We start from the raw sequence: 12,351 nt of genomic DNA on the forward strand, positions 1-12,351 counted from the left end.
CATTTTGAGTTTATCTTTGTGTGTGTGTGTGTGGTGTTAGGAAGTGTTCTCATTTCATTCTTATTTATGATGCTCTTCAGTTTTCCCAGCACCACTTATTGAAGAGACTATCTTTTCTCCATTGTATATTCTTGCCTCCTTTGTCAAAGATAAGGTGCCCATAGGTGCATGGGTTTATCTCTGGGCTTTCTATCTTGTTCCATTGGTCTATATTTCCGGGTTTTTTTTTTTTTTTTAACCTGTACCATACTGACTTGATGACTGTAGCTTTGTAGTATAGCCTGAAGTCAGGCAGATTGATCCTTCCAGCTCCATTCTTCTTTCTCAAGATTGCTGTGGCTATCTGGGTCTTTTTTTTTGTCTCACAAATTTGTGAAATTTTTCTACTAGTTCTATGAAAAGTGCTATTTTTAAGTTGATAGAGATGGCATTGAATCTGTAGATTGCTTTGGGTAGTATAGTCATTTTCATAATATTGATTCTTCCAATCCAGGAAATTGTATGTGTCTCCATCTGTTTATGATGTTTTTGATTGCTTTCATCAGTGTCTTGTAGTTTTCTGTATACAGCTCTTTTGTCTCCTTAGATAAGTTTATCCCTAGGTATTTTTTTTTTTTTTTGCAATGGTGAATGGGATTGATTCCTTAACTTCTCTCTCTCTGATTCTTAATTGTTAGTGTATAAGAATGCAAGGAATTTCTGTGTATTCATTTTGTACCCAGCAACTTTATCAAACTCACTGATTACGTCTAGTCATTTTCTCATAGCATCTTTCAGGTTTTCTATGTATAGTACCATATCATCTGCAAACACTGAGAATTCTACTTATTCTTTTCCAATCTGGATTCCTTTCATTATTTTTCTTCTCTGATTGCCAAGGCTAGGACTTCTAAAACTATATTGAATAATAGTGGCAAGAGTGGGCATCCTTATCTTCTTCCTGATCTTAGAGGAAATACTTTTAGTTTTTTGCCATTGAGAATAGTGTTTGCTGTGACTTTATTTTATATGGTCTTAATTACATTGAGTTAGTTTTTTTCTATGCCCATTTTCTGCAGAATATTTTTTATCATAAATGGATACTGAATTTTGCTGAAAGCTTTTCCTGCATCTTTTGAGATTATCATATGATTTTTATTTTTTAATTTGTTAATATGATGTATCACATTGATTGATTTGCATATATTGAAGAATACTTGCATCCCTTGGATAAACCCAACTTGGGCTTTCCCGGTTGCTCAAACAGTAATGAATACATCTGCAATGACCTGGGTTTGAACCCTGAGTTGAGAAGATCATCTGTAGGAAGGTATGGCAACCCACTCTAGTATTCTTGCCTCAAGAATCCCCATGGACAAAGGAGCCTGGCAGGCTACAGTTCATGGGTTGGAAAAAGTTGGAAGCAACTGAATGACTCAGTACATAGCACATGATCCTTTTAATGTGTTGTTGAATTTCATTTCTTAGAATTTTGTTGAAGATTTTGCATCTATGTTTATCTGTGATATTGACCTGTAATTTTCTTTTTTTGTCTTTGTCTGTTTTGCTATCAGGGCGATGGTGGCCTCATAGAATGGGTTTGGAAGTGTCCTTCCTCTGCAATATTTTGGAACAGTTTGAGAAGGATAGGAGTTAGCTCATATTTAAATGTTTGATAGAACTTACCAGTGAAGCCAACTGGACCTGGGCTTTTGTTTTTTTAGGAGATTTGTTTATCACAGTTTTGATTTCAGTGCTTGTGACTGGCTTGTTCATAATTTCTATTTCTTCCTGGTTCAGTCTTGGAAGGTTGGACTTTTCTAAGAATATGTCCATTTCTTCCAGGTTGTCCCACTAAAATGTTTCAAAATTCTTCAAACAAAATTATTTCAGAAAATAATGTTAAATCCTTAACTATTATGTAAAACTATTCTGTGACACTATTTACATGAAAAAAATGATACTTTGTTATGCTTCGAAGTTTTTACCACTTTTATTTAGATAACTTATGTTTTTCTTTTTTTTTAATTTTATTTTATTTTTAAACTTTACAATATTGTATTAGTTTTGCCAAATATCAAAATGAATCCACCACAGGTATACCTGTGTTCCTCATCCTGAACCCTCCTCCCTCCTCCCTCCCCATACCCTCCCTCTCGGTCGTCCCAGTGCACCAGCCCCAAGCATCCAGTATCGTACATCGAACTTCTCCTTAAAAGATATCAGTCAGGTATAAAGTTATTCTCTTTGCAGTTTCCCATTTGTGATGAGAAAATTATCAACCGCAGAATTAAATAAATTATTTGAAACATTTTAGGCATTGCATATTTTTGCTCAACAAATACCTAAAAAGATGAAATCAAGTGAAACAGCAAGTAATTTGTTCTCACCATCTGTTCTATTTATTTCAACAACTGTGCACCCTCATCATGCCTTAATTTCAACTTTTGTTATGTGTCTTGTGAATAAATAAGCTATAGAACAGCTCATACTCCCTATGTACAACTGTGTCAAATGGGTAACCCAGTAAGGTGCATTGACAGATTAAGGAGAAAGAATAAAGATCTTTAGATAAAAGCAAGGAAAATCCAATTTATTTTAAATAAACCTCATTTAAACCTATAATTCATTAGACACTGCAACTTAAAATAGATGATTCTAAATCACCTGTCACCTTCTGCCAGAAATATGCTGCAGACAATTCTTGAAATGTGAAGAATGGCCTAATGAAAATGTATTAATAAAATCAATTAGTTGATGCTCTGCCTTTCTTTCCTCCACTCAGAGGATTAAATTGTCTACCTCTCACAAGGGGTAATCATATGAAAGCTTCTATAGATGACTTGTTTACTGTTTCCCTAACTCCTTTCTCAACTCCCTTCTCCCTGTTCTATGCCTCACTACAGAGACTGAAAGGTCTAGCTAGTTTCTTTCCCAATCTCTTGTAGACTAGAAATAGTCATATGATCAGTTCTGGCCATTAAGCTATTCAAGGACTTGTGCTCTAAACCTTCTGAAATGAGTTTTCTTCCTTGATGAAAAAAGAGAGGCCCTCCTGTAAAGGTCTCATGTATGTCACTCTACTTCCCAGTTTTGGATGTGGTTGTATGATAATAATTAGAGCTGTAGTTATTTAAAAAAAGGAATACATAAAAAATCGAGTGTATTAAAGATGGATATAAAGTTTCTGGGTTTTTGATGATAACATTGAGCTCATTTTCTTTTTTTTAATTTTATTTTTAAACTTTACATAATTGTATTAGTTTGAGCTCATTAAGTAACCCTGGTATAGCCTGACTCCAGACTGATCATCCAGTCAACAATAAACACCAAATTTCTGTATACAACAGTTCGGAAAGTCTTGCTGCTAAAGTGTAGTCATCATCAACATCATCTAGGAATATGTAAAATGTAGACTATCCATAACCTCCCCAGACCTACTGAATCAGAAAAACAGTTTAATAAGATATCCAGGTGATTTGTATGCACATTCAAGTTTAAGAAGCTCTGATGTAAGCCCCTGAAATGTGGCCATGATAGAGAATCTGGCTGTAATGTGAGAGACCTGGGTTTGATCCCTGGTTCAGGAAAATCCCCTGGAGAAGGAACTGGCAACTCACTCCAGTATTCTTGCCTGGAAAATCCTATGGAAAGAGGAGCCTGGTGGGCTGTAGTCCATGATGTCACAAAGAGTCGGACACGACTGATCTAACACACACACACACACACACACACAAAGTGTCCATGATATTACTTGCAGTTGCAAGTTACTTTAAGTGACAGAACTGCTGAATTGCCAAGGTCCTGTGGTCCTCTCTACTTAGTATATGTATGTGTGCACTTAGTCGCTCAGTTGTCTGACTCTTTGTAACCACATGTGCTGTAGCCCTCCAGGATCCCATCCATGGCGATTCTCTAGGCAAGAATACAAGAGTGGGTTGCCATACTCTCCTCCAGGGAATCGTCCCAACCCAGGGATTGAACCCAGATTTCCTGCATTGCAAGCAGATTCTTTACTGTCTGAGCCACCAGCAAAGCCCATTTAGTATAGGGTACACCACATTTTGGACATCCCTGGTGGCTCAAACTGTAAAAAACCTGCCTGCAATACATAGAACCTGGGTTCCACACCACACTTTAACACTTCTATTTTCCCATGTTAGAATCAAAGAAATAGTATACTTTTGTGGTTCTCAGTTTTTCACAGTAAAGGATACATATAATTTTAGCTTTTCTTTCTTCTCTATTTTCTTTTGCTTCTTCCTGCTTACTAGAAGAAAAAAGCTTTCACTCCATCTTTCTTTCAGTTCTGTTCAGTTCAGTCACTCAGTCGTGTCTGACTCTTTGTGACCCAATGGACCAAGCACACCAGGCTTCCCTGTCTATCCTAATTCCTGAAATTTGCTCAAACTCATGTTCATCAAGTCAGTGATGCCATCCAACCATCTCATCCTCTGTCATCCCCTTTTCCTCTCACCTTCAATCTTTCCCAGCATCAAGGTCTTTTCAAATGAGTCAGTTTTTCACATCAGGTGACCACAGTATTAGAGTTTCAGCTTCAGCATCAGTCCTTCCAATGAATATTCAGGACTGATTTCTTATAGGATTGACTGGTTGGATCTGCTTGCAGTCCAAGGGACTCTAAAGAGTCTTCTCCAACACCACAGTTCAAAAGCATCAATTCTTCAGTGCTCAGTCTTCTTTATGGTCCAACTTTCACATCCATATATGACTACTGGAAAAATGATAGCTTTGACCAGATGGATCTTTGTTGACAAAATAATGTCTCTGCTTTTTAATATGCTGTCTAGGCTGGTCATATGGAGAAGGCAATGGCACCCCACTCCAGTACTCTTGCCTGGAAAATCCCATGGATTTTCCCCATGCAGCCCATGGAGTCGCTGAGGGTTGGACACAACTGAGCGACTTCACTTTCACTTTTCATTTTCATGCATTGGAGAAGGAAATGGCAACCCACTCCAATGTTCTTGCCTGGAGAATTCCAGGGATGGGGGAGCCTGGTGGGCTGCCGTCTATGGGGTCACACAGAGTCAGACATGACTAAAGTGACTTAGCAGCCACAGCAGGGTGGTCATAACTTTTTTTCCAATGAACAAGTGTCTTTTAATTTCATGACTGCAATCACCATCTGCAGTGGTTTTGGAGCCCAAATAAAGTCTGTCACTGTTTCCATTGTTTCCACATCTATTTGCCATAAAGTGATGGGACCAGAGGTCATGATCTTAGTTTTTTGAATGTTGAGTTTTAAGCCAACTTTTTCAATCTCTTCTTTCACTTTCATCAAGAGGATCTTTAGTTCTTCTTTGCTTTCTGCCATAAGGGTGGTGTCATCTGCGTGTCTGAGGTTGTTGATATTTCTCCTGGCAATCTTGATTCCAGCTTGTGCTTCATCCAGCCCAGCATTTTGCATGATGTATTCTGCATATAAGTTAAATAAGCAGGGTGGCAGTATACAGCCTTGACGTACTCCTTTTCCAATTTGGAACCCGTCCATTTTTCCATTTCTGGTTATAACTGTTGCTTCTTGACCTGCATACAGATTTCTCAGGAGACAAGGAAGGTAGTCTGGTATTCCCATCTCTTGAAGAACTTTCCTCAGTTTATTGTGATCCACACAATCAAAGGCTTTAGTGTATTCAATAAAGCAGAAGTAGATGTTTTTCTGGAACTCTCTTGCTTTTTGATCATCCAACAGATATTGGCAATTTGATCTCTGGTTCCTCTGCTTTTTCTAAATCCTGTTTGAACATCTGGAAGTTCACAGTTCAAGTACTGTTGAAGCGTGGCTTGAAGAATTTTAAGCGTTACTTTGCCAGCATGTGAGATGACTGCAATTATGTGGTAGTTCGAACATTCTTTAGCATTGCCTTTCTTTGGGATTGGAATGAAAACTGACATTTTCCAGTCCTGTGGCCACTGCTGAGTTTTCCAAATTTGCTAGCATATTGAGTGCAGCACTTTCACAGCATCATCTTTTAGGATTTGAAATAGCTCAACTGGAATTCCATCACTCCACTATCTTTGTTCATACTGATGCTGCCTAAGGCCCACTTGACTTCGCATTCCAGGATGTCTTTCTCTAGGAAGTGATCATACCATCGTGGTTATCTGGGTCATGAAGATCTTTTTTACATTGTTCTTCTGTGTATTCTTGCCACCTCTTCTTAATATTTTCTACTTCTCTGAGGTCCATACCATTTCTGTCCTTTATTAGGCCCATTTTTGCATAAAATTTTCCTTTGGTATCTTTAATTTTCTTGAAGAGATTTCTAGTTTTTCCCATTCTATTGTTTTCCTCTATTTCTCTGTATTGATCACTGAGGAAGGCTTTCTTATCTCTCCTTGCTATTCTTTGGAACTCTACATTCAAATGGGTATATATTTTCTTTTCTCCTTTGCATTTAGTTTCTCTTCTTTTTTCAGCTGTTTTTCAGCTAAGGCCTCCTCAGACAGCCATTTCGCCTTTTTGCATTTCTTTTTCTTGGGGATGGTCTTGATCCCTGCCTCCTGTACAGTGTCATGAATCTCCATCCATAGTTCTTCAGGCACTCTGTCTATCAGATCTAATCCCTTGAATTTATTTGTCACTTCCACTGTATAATCGTAAGGGATTTGATTTAGGTCATACATGAATGGTCTAGTGGTTTTTCTACACTTTCTTCAATTTAAGTCTGAATTTTGCCCTAAGGAATTCATGATCTGATCCACAGTCAGCTCCTGGTCTTGTTTTTGCTGATTGTATATAGCTTCTCCATCTTTGGCTGCAAAGAGTATGATCAATCTGATTTCAGTATTGACCATCTGGTGGTTTCAATATTGACCATCTGATGATTTTCCTTTCTTTGCATCTTTCTTTGCCTTCCTCATTCTTTAAATAATTTTCATTATTTGTGGCTCATATACACGTGTGTTATATATATACACATACACACACATATATATAATATAAATACATATATTATAAACTATGTTCATATAAGAATATATTAAATATGTAATGGATTATATATTTATTTGGGTTTCCCCAGTGGATCTGTCGGCAATGTAGGTTGGAAAGATCCCCTGGAAAACCAAATGGCAACCCACTCTAGTATTTTTGCCTGGGAAATACTATGGACAGAGGAGCCTAGTGGGCTGCAGTCATGGGGTAGCAGAAGAATTGGATATGACTTGGTGACTAAACAACTGCATATTTTTGTATAATATAAAACCTACAAATGTATGCTAGCACTGCCATTAAAAATTAAATAAGACGTGGATCTTACTTGTAATCAAGATGCTAGTCTTCCCTTATGTTATTAAACAACTCATCTCTTTTTTGAGGAAACCCAAATATAAATTTTGATAAAAGGAAAAGAAATACATGAAACTAGGAAAATAATGTGTCACAGTGAAATAGAAATAAAGCAGTCCACCACCAAATCCTTAAATGTATTCCATGTAAAATTTTCACAAGAGATTTCATTTCCTGGTCAGTTATTTTTAATTAATCTTGCTGTTTTACTCAAGAATCAAAATTAAAGAGACTTAGTACTAAAAGCAAAATTTATTTTTTTGGTGATATCTAAAAGATACTATATTTTTAAGAGGAATTTACTTTTATCCCTGAAAGATTGCACTATTTTAAATTCATAAAAGCTAATGATTTTGTGGGTTGACCTGGAACCTTCATCACTACTAATATATCTTTGAAAGAATCCATTCCAACTGACTGACTCATAAATAAGTTTGGGGAGTTTATTTCTTTGGTAGCAAGATTGACTCTATCACCTAGAATTTTGGTATTTGCCAGTTTAATACCATTTAAGTCAGATTGATGGGAACTTATTATTTACTATTCAGAGTAAAGAAAATTACCACTTAGGAAGGGTTAATTTTGTTCGAATTTCAATTCAACACACTCTGCATGTATTCTGTATGTTATTCTTCACAATATCACTATATTAGGAACTAGTGTCAAAGATGATGCAAACCTGGATAACAAATGATTACATGACAAAAGAGACTTATTCATTTCCATTATGAATATGAATTTCAAGAACCAAAGATATTTATTTTTAAAGTGAACACTTTTGTTAGGTAAGCAATTGTATTTATTTATTTATTTTTGGTGTTCAGGAAAGCTTACTTTGATTGAAACTGATAATGCTATGTGACTTCTGGCAAAATAATTAGTTTGTGTCTTGTGGAGCTTTATGGACTTCCTTGGCTTGTCCCTTGAGACAGAGTTGGGAGGTAGGCAGAGCTATTCCAAAAAGCCTGCAGAATCAGACCCGCCATGGCTGGTGCCCTTTCTCCCTGCTGTTCTGGACACCAGATGCTTCTCTCTGCTGTTGTGACAGTTGGGAAAGCACTGTGTCTTGATTCTTTTCATCATCCTGCTGAGCCTGTTCCTGAACTTTTGACAGTAGCTGCTGCTTAATGACAGCAAGGCTGTTGGTGAAATGGCTGTTGCTTGTGTTAAATGATCTATGAATCTATGATCAAACACTGTGGTCTGGAGAAAGAGGGTGTAGAGCTAAATGTGGCCTGACCATTTAGTAAGATGAATTGGGACAATGTTGTAAGGGAAACCAAATACAAACAAGGCTTAACAGGATGGTCATCAGAATATAAAGACTTCCTTATTACAGCATGGGGATGACCTAGCTGATGTTTTCAAGTTCAGCAGTGAGTCACATTTTTGATTGAGTCTCAGGAGTCAGAGGGACTTCCCAATGAGCCCACTTTTTAGTGACCAAATGCTACCTACACACCTCTTCTCTGCATGCCACGGGTCCCTATGATTATATTGGGCAAAAGAAAGAAAGAAAGTGAAGTCTCTCAGTCATGTCCAACTCTTTGCGACCCTGTGGACTATAGCCCGCCAGGCTCCTCTGTCCATGAGATTTTCCAGGCCAGAATACTGGAGTGGGTTGCCATTTCCTTCTCCAGGGGATCTTCCCAACCCAGGGATTGAACTTGGGTCTCCCGCATTGCAGATAGACTTTACTATCTGAGCCACAGGGAAGCCCAATGTTGGGCAAAGCAGAGATTATTCTATACTTCATAAAAATTCATTATTAAGAAGTTTTTATGTTTTACCATTTTAAAGATTTCAAAAAGGCCATTGCAAAGAGCTGTGTGAATATGGAAACTGTAAAAATTGAGGAGGAAATCACTGTTATTATTAAGCTATAAAATCAATGTTGGGATTGGTACACTGCAGAGATTTAAATGAACCTCAAAACTTTTCCCCTCTGCTTTCAATTAAAACTAGATGTTTTAAAGCCAGATAAAGTCTAAGATAAACAGAAATAAGGGCTTCCCAGGTAAAGCTAGTGGTAAAGAACTCACCTGCCAATGCAAGAGACATAAGAGACTCGGGTTCAATCCCTGGGTTGGGAAGATCACCTGAGAAGGAAATGACAACCTACGCCAGTATTCTTGCCTGGAGCAGCCCACTGACAGAGAAACCTTGTGGGCTATGGTTCATAGGTTTGCAGTTGGACACAACTGAAGCTACTTAGCACACAAACAAATAAATTCATGCTTTGTAAATCTTGACCAGACCTTTGTGCACAACCAGTGACTGCTGGTTAGGACCTGCAGCACCCAATAGACTGAGTTCTTAATACTGCCTATGGACAGAGAATGGCAATGTGACCTTCAATGTCAAACTGCCTACAAGTTGACTTGAGTCATATTACACCACACCTACTCTAACAGATGTCAGTTGACCTGCAAGAGAAATGTATTGGCTTGAAGAAGTTACATTAGTCTGAAAATAATTTTTGTTTTGTGTTGTTTGGTTAGAGGAGTGTTAGTGGCTAGATTTTAGACAGTGTCAGAGAGCCAGAGAAAATGAGAGGCTAGGAAATAAGTTTCTCCTAATCGATTCCATAGCCAGTTGCTGGACAAGCAAGACCATTTCCATAAAATTTAAATGAGACATTTAAATTGGCTCACTGTATAAATTACTCTACGTAGATATTCTCTTATCTGACATACATGTTGATTTAGATCAGTCTTGCTGCTACACGGAGTGTAGTTTATGTAAAATGGGTAAGGATTAAAAAAAAAAAAAAACTTAGGTTGGCCCAGTGAGCAGGTTAAACTAGAATAAGAGGAGAGAATATTTCTCCCAAAGCTTACATTGCTCATAAAATTAGATGCAAAAATCTTACATTAATGAAAAATTAAGTTTGAGCTCTTCATTACAGAGATATAAGGAATTTACAAGTTACAGTAGGATGATTCCATAATAGGAAAAACTCTGGGTTCCAAGAGTCTATAGTGCTTCATTTGAGGGAAAAGAAAAAAAATCATCAGCAACTAAGGACAAAATGCAACCTAAGTTTGGAAATTGAATTTCATGACTCTCCTGAGCCCCATAGGTTTCCTCTGCTGAGAAGTGGAACATCCTCCAAAGAGCAAGGTGTGAACAGTGAGGAGAGTAGACTCACCCAATCTGTCATATCCTTCCTTTGGCTTCCTGCCTTCCCCAAACACACTGAGGCTGATTTTCCTCTTCCCTTCCTGCCTCACCTTTGTTGCAGAAGTAGCACAATAGCTTGGCATCTGAAACTTCAACTTAATTAAAAATAAAAATGTCTGCCCTGAGGTTAATGTTAAAAAAAATGGCATGAGTTCTTCCAAATAAACACTTGGTCCCTACATAATTTCATCATTAACATGAAAATACTGTAAAAACAGAGGTGTTTTTAATTACTCTATGTTTGTTGCTTTTTTAAATATAAGTTCTTTTCTTATTGAAATACAGAAAACAAGTCTCATAATTATGTTGATTCTTTGAAGAATTAGAGTATTCTCATATATTTGATTCTCCAAAATATTAGAATATTAGAATACACATTCCTCACAATTTACATTTTGCATCTTTTGGTACTTTATATTTGGAAAAGTATTTAGAAATTCAGGTAGTAATCTTTTTTAATTTTTTATTTTCTATTGGGGTATAATATGTAATAATATTAATGAACTGTATTATATTCTCCAACTGAATGATATATATAATGATAGAATACCAAGGAATTAGTGAATTTTGAAGGATATAAACACTATGATGATTACAAGTCAGATAGTTTAATGATATCTGAGGAAATCTGTAACTCAAGATGCGTGAAGGTCATATAGACTCCAGGAGTTTCATATGTCTCCTCTTAGGGACTGAACTGTGTCTTTCCTAAATCCCTATGCTGAAGTCCTACCTCCACCCCTGACTACCTCAGAATGTGACTGGATTTGGAGACAAGGTCTTAAAAAGGTAATTAGTTTAAAATATGGTTATTAGAATGGACCTTAATCCACCTTAATCTAACTGGTGTCCTTATGAGAAGAGGAAATTTAAACACAGACACATACAGAGGGAAGACCATGTGAAAACCCAGGGAGAAGACAGTCATCTACAAGCAAAGGGTAGAAGCTTCAGAAGAAACCAGCCTTGACAATACCTTGATTCCATAATTTATAACCTCTATAACTGTGAGAAAATAAATTTCTATTTTTTAAACCACTCATTCTGTAGTTCTTTGTTATGGGAGCCTTAGCAAACTAACAAAGTACTCCAGGGATTAGAAAGAGGTAATGTCTTCCCCCAGTTGCCTTGCATATTCCCCCCAAAATAAATAATAATAATAATAGACAATCTAGTTGTTTAACTCCCCCAATAATTCACTAATTAATTCATACTTTCAACAAATAAACACTAATTGATTATATTCTATCCACCGGTCACTTGCTAAATTCTGGAATAAGGATAGCTTCTCAAGTAATTCAGAGCCAGCAAAAGACACAGACATGCAGAAGTAATTGCTGTCAATGTGGGAGATGTCAAAGAGAATGTATTTATCTGTTTGTACATTCACTCATTTTCCAATTCCAATGCACACTTGTTGAGATTTTACCATGTCCCAGCATTGAGCTGGAGGAAAATTGAACTCTTGTTGAGAGATATTTCAATAAAGTTCTCTCTAGTAATGTGTTCATTCTCTAATGAAGAAGGAAGGTTTTATTCAAAGTATTGTAATGGCTGTCATCTGGTTATCCCACCAGTATCGCATGCTGAAACCTCCGTAACAGTGCTATTATCTTCCCCCAACTGAGTCTGTTCTTCTTGCTGATTCTCTCATCATGTTCCGTGGCTCATGCATCCAGTCACTCAAGTCAAAACCTGAGCTTAACCTTGAGACATGTTTTTACTTTAGCCCCATATCTATTAGATCATCAAATCTGAGGACATTCCTCAAATATCTCTAAACACTTCCTTACCATACCTGATTCTCCATTGCAAGGCTTCATCATCTCTTGCTTCAATTAGGTTAGACTTAATTATTATAAATCTTAAATCTA

The sequence above is a fragment of the Bos javanicus genome, chromosome 2 (genome assembly GCF_032452875.1).
Source record: "Bos javanicus breed banteng chromosome 2, ARS-OSU_banteng_1.0, whole genome shotgun sequence".
In the NCBI taxonomy this organism is placed as follows: domain Eukaryota; kingdom Metazoa; phylum Chordata; class Mammalia; order Artiodactyla; family Bovidae; genus Bos; species Bos javanicus.